Below are 6,000 nucleotides of genomic sequence, written 5' to 3' on the forward strand. Positions count from 1 at the left end.
AAAGAAGTATTTTGGGTGAATATTAAAACCAGGATTTGCATTTTGACCAGACTCTTAATTAAAGTACATTTGATGAGAACATTTATTAAAGATGAAACAGCATGAGGCTGCAAGCCAGAGTAAATAATTTGGCATTGGTTTTCATATGGTACAATATAAAAAGAAGTTGGATACTGAAAGCAAAGGTATGTCTTTGCTCGGAGGACCTTGATAATCACTGGAAGTAATGTTAATATTCAGTGATAACAAAGGATCTTTTACAGGAAAAATACATTATAGATGAATACTATTAATCGTCAAATTATAGATGGTGGAATGGAAGCAGTATGACATTAAGTGATTGTCAAAGTCACACTAGGGATTTGCCTCTTATACCTGGGGTCTCAGCATTCTTAGTTTTTCCTTCTCCCCTGTTCCCACTACCACACTGACAGATTCTCCAGAGGAACCATGGAGAAGCAATTACCAGTTAAAATTAGGTTGAAAGGAAACACTGGTTTCACAAAGCATGTATTTTAACTTTAGAAACTTAACAGGCTGAGAATCCGAAATGGAATTAACATCATTGTCACGAACTAGTTGAAGACTCTGAGCAAAGACCTTTGTATGTATTAACCTTCAATCAAAATTACCGTTTTTTGTTTTTGTTTTTGTTTTTTTTTACAGATACACCAGGTCCTCAAAGTGCCCTGACATGCTGCCATTAGCAACACCAATAACCTGAGAAATGGTGCTGTTTTTGCAATTAGGTGATTGCTTGCTCATCTCACAGACTTTTTCTTTATTGACTTCCTTACATGTTTGTCAGTTTCAGAAACTCCTGTAACTAGAAAAAAGCTTCCTTTTACCACATTCTCCCTTTTTAAATTGAACCAGAAATGAAGTTCAACTGAACAAATATTTATTACTTAGACCCAGAGTGGACTAGAAATTACAAGTGGAGATAAACAATATGCCTACCTCAGAGCTTTTTGTCTCTGGGGAGTCAGCTGGATAAACAGAAAAAGTAGAGTGTTATAGAAAGACCAAGGTAGGGCTTCTAACACCGCCTGGGGAGTGGAGAGGAACGGGGTGGTGAGGTATGGGATCTGGGAGTGAAAAGAGAAGAAACCTGTGCTACAGAAACTAGCCAAGAGACTTCCAGTATCAACATGGCAGGTAAGCAATACTAACATATCCCCCTCTGCAACCTTTATACATGAGGGACATGTCCACTTTCTCGCCTCTGATTTTCTCCCCAACTCTCTCCACTGACACTACTCTAGTTTGAGGTCTTTAGTACCTTTGATCTTACTAAATCCAAAGTTTGTCCTAAGCACTCATCTTTCTAAATCCCTTGGCAGCATTTGACACAATTTATCACACTTTTTTTTTTTGAGGCAGAGTTTCTCTCTGTTGCCCAGGCTTGAGTGCAGTGGTGCAATCATAGCTCACTGCAGCCTCAAATTTTCAGGCTCAAATTGCCTCAGCCTCCCAAGTAGCTGGAACCACAGTTGTGTGCCACCATACCTGGCTAATTTTTTTTTTTTTTTTTTTTTTTGTAGAGATGGGTTCTCCCTGTATTGCCTAGGCTGGTCTGGAAATCCTGGGCTCAAGTGATCCTCCTGCCTTAGCCTCCCAAAGTATTGGGATTACAGGTGTGAGCCATCTCACCCAGCACTTCTTCCCTCTTGAAACGATTCTTTTGTGTTCTCCAGCACTGACAACTCCTCAGTCTACTGGCTCCTTTCCCTATTCCCTGTCTCCTAAATATTGGAATACCTCACAGCTCAGTCTTTGACCCTCTTCCCCTTTCTAGGTATTCCCTCAGTGATATTTACCCATCCATCGTTTTAAATATACCCACTAAGGGACAAGTCCCAAGTAAATATTTTCAGCTCTGATTTTTCCCTTGAGCTGAATCAACACTTGACACTTGGGTATCTAATAAGCATCTCAGATTTAACATGTCCAAAACAGCTCTAGATTTCTCCCCTCAAACCTACTCTTCCCACAGTCTTCTTCCTCTTGGCAAATGCTGTCATTACCCCTCCAGCAGCTCAGATCAAAAGTTTGGAATCCTCCTCAACTATTCCTTTTTCCCCTCCCACCATACTTATGATCCATCAGCAAATCGTGTTGGTGCCACCTTCAAAATATGTCCCAAATCTGACTGTTCCTCACCACCGTGATCCCCAATATCCTGGACACCCTTGCCTGGATGACTGCAGTATCCACTTGACCATTCTCTACACTTGCCCCTCTTTTCACGCAGAATCATCTAAATAACACCGTCCTGCCCACAAACCTCCAAGGCTTCCCATTATCCTTGAAATAAAATACACTCTTTTTCATGGCCTAGAAAATCCTACATGACCTGGATCATGACTATGCAACATTCTTTCCTACCATTCTACCCCTGACCTCTGAGTTCCAACCATACTGACTTTCTGCCCATCCCTTACCCCCACCTCTGTGCTTTTGCACTTGCTCATGCGTCTGCTTGGAAGGTTCTTCTCCCTCTCATTTCATTCAGGTCTCTGCTCAAAATCCCACCTCTTGGTAGAGACCTTCCCTGACCACCCTCTCTAACATAAGACACCATCTCCACATGCCCCATAAGTTTCTGTCATCTGACCTGCTTTATCTTCATGATTGACATGGTTTGGATCTGTGTCCCTGCCCAAATCTCATGTCAAATTGTAATCCCCAGTGTTGGAGGAGAGGCCTGGTGGGAGGTGATTGGATCATGGAGGCAGACTTCCCTATTGCTGTTCTTGTGATACTGAGTGAGTTCTCACAAGATTTGGTTGTTTAAAAGTGTGTAGCACCTTCCCCTGCACTCTCTTGCTCCTTCTCCAGACATGTAAGACACGCCTGCTTCCCCTTTGCCTTCCACCATGATTTTAAGTTTCCTGAGGCCTCCCCAGCCATGCTTCCTTTACAGCCTGTGGAACTCTGAGTCAATTAAACCTCTTTTCTTTATAAACTACCCAGTCTCAAATAGTTCTTTATAACAATGCAAGAATGAACTAATACAATGATACAATGACGTTGTGTCATGTACCCACTTATTAATGTGTTGTATATGTCTGCCACTGAAATGTAAGTTCCATGATGACAGAAACTGTCTTGTCACCATCATATCATCGGCCCCATCACAGTATCTGGCACCTAGAAGGCACTCTATGAATATATTTTGAATAAATTAAAAGAAAAAGAAGCAAATATCTCTATAACCCTGTTTAAAAACAAGAAGAGAAACATCAAAGAGCCAGAAACAGTGAGAGCAGAGAAGCCACAGTAGCCATAGCCTAAACAAGAAGCAGTCAGAGAGGGTGGCCAGAAGCAAAGAATTCACAGAAAAGGAATGACAACAGCCAATAAAGGCAAGAAAAGGTGCTAAATCTCAAATATAAATGGAGAAATGTGAATTTGCCCAACATAACATTTCTCACTCCTCACACTGGAAAAATTAACAAAGTTTGATAGTATTAAGTGTTGCTAAAAATGGAAGAAAATGTCCTTTCATATGATGCTGGTAGGACTGTAACTAGATATAGGCACTTTGAAGGGTGATTTTGCAGTATCTACAAAACCTGAAAATGCACCCCCAACTGACCCAATATTTTCATTTATATCCTAGAGAAACATTAACACAGTTGGACAATGATGCATATGTAAGAATGCTTCAGTAAGCATTTAAATTTAGATTTCTAATTTAAAAAATTAGAAACGAATATCCTCAGCACAGAAATAAGTAAAATCCCCATTGTCAAGAATATACTTTCGGTGATCATTTCTTTTTTAAAAACTGGCCTGTCGAGTCAAAGGGATCATTTCTATAGGTCATTACTAGAGAAGTTTCTCTGAATGTGTAAAGAACTAAAAAATAAGAATAAACTTAAAAAATGTAAAAACCCATTGTCTAGCCATACAATGGAACACCATGTAGTAGTTATAAGGCATGAAGTAGATCTATACATGGTAATATGGACCTCCGTATTACCAAGACATACGTCTCTCCACGACACACTTTTAAGTAAAACAGGCAATTTGCAGAATGATTCAATATGTTATTTCTATGAAAAATATACATGCACAGTATGACCATGTGTCTTCCAAAGAGATAATCTATTTTTACGTTAAAGAGTACAAAAGGAGGTGGATTGTCAAAGGAGACCTCACCTTTCTCTGTAACACTTTACTCTTTCACAGGTAATACATGAATATATGTGTGGTTTTTTTTTTTTTAGTATAAGGAAATTAACTGAGAAAACTGGAATAAGGTTGGTCTTTGGAACAGAGCTAACAGCAAGAAACCATGAAATCGTTCAGCATATGCGAAGAACAAATAGGTCTTTATTGTTAGAGCATAAAAATTGAAGTAAAGAGTGGCAGAAATTGAGACTGGAGAGGCTGTCTGAGCCAGATTGTGGATGGCCTTGTGTGCCAGCCTAAGGCTTATGGACTTTATCCAATGATTCCACACCATTCATCCATGTCTCTAATATATATCATAGCTTTGAGAATGATAAGAAGTTTCTCAGTAGCTTACACATTTTTAAAAATACACCTTTTTTTGTTTGTTTGTTTGAGAGAGTCTCGCTCTGTCACCCAGGCTGGAATGCATTGGTGGGATCTCAGCTCACTGCAACCTCTGCCTTCCACGTTCAAGCGATTCTTGTGCCTCAGCCTCCCAAATAGCTGGGACTACAGACACAAGCCAAAATGCCTGGCTAATTTTTTGTATTTTTAGTAGAGACAAAGTTTCACCATTTTGGCCAGGCTCATCCCAAACTCCTGGCCTCAAGTGATCCGCCCACCTCAGCCTCCTAAAGTGCTGGGATTACAGGTGTGAGCCACCACTCCTGGCCTAAAATACATATTAAACCATTGAGTTCTCTTGTAGCCTTGCAAAACAGTCATTATCTATAAGCCCCTTTCACAATTTATAAAACTTGCCCCACTAAAGCCAGATTATTTTAAACATCATAAAAAACAACAGACTAACTATGGCATGTAATAAATTACTCATGACCTACTTCTTTGGAATCTTGGGATTAAAAAATTAAATGGAAAGAAAGACAATGATGGTTAATTATAAGGATATTGTCGCCGGGCTCGGTGGCTCACGCCTGTAATCCCAGCACTTTGGGAGGCCAAGGTGGGTGGATCATTTGAGTTCAGGAGTTCGAAACCAGCCTGGTCAACATGGTGAAACCATGTCTTTACTAAAAATACAAAAATTAGCTGGGCGTGGTGGTGGGAGGCCTGTAATCCAGCTCCTCGGGAGGGGAGGCTGAGGCAGGAGAATTGTTTGAGCCGGGGAGGTGGAGCTTGCAGTGAGTAGAGATTTTGCCATTGCACTCCAGCCTGGGCAACAGAGCAAGACTACATCTCAAAATAAATAAATAAATAAAATAAAGATACTGTCAGGCCAGGCATGGTGGCTCCCTCACTCCTGTAATCCCAGCACTTTGGGAGGCCAAGGTGGGCAGATCACTTGAGATCAGGAGCTCGAGACCAGCCTGAACAACATGGTGAAACCCTGCCTGTACTAAAACATACAAAAATTAGCCGAGTGTGGTGGTGCGTGCCTGTACTCCCAGCTACTTGGGAGGCTGAGGCAGGAGAATTGTTTGAGGCTGGGAGGTGGAGGTTGCAGTGAGCAGAGATTGGCCACTGTACTCTGGCCTGGGTGACAGAGTACTGACTTGGTCTCAAAAAAAAGAAAAAAGAAAAAGAAAAAGATATTGTCAACCTGCATATTTAACTGCTTTACAAGTGACAGCATTCAGTCCACTAGTCAGCACTTCATTAATTCATCAAATATTTGTTGAGTTCAACTGTGTTAGGTGCTGAGGCTGGATGATAAGAAAAGACAATCCCCACTCTCATGGAGCTTACAATGGAAGGGAAATAGATATTAGTTGAGTTACTGCAACAGAGAAATGTAGAAATGCAACACGAATAAGTTTTTAAAGGAGTGGCCCATGATGGTTGAAGCACATAATGGGG

This window comes from Gorilla gorilla, chromosome 2, assembly GCF_029281585.2.
Source record: "Gorilla gorilla gorilla isolate KB3781 chromosome 2, NHGRI_mGorGor1-v2.1_pri, whole genome shotgun sequence".
NCBI classification, from domain to species: Eukaryota; Metazoa; Chordata; class Mammalia; order Primates; family Hominidae; genus Gorilla; species Gorilla gorilla.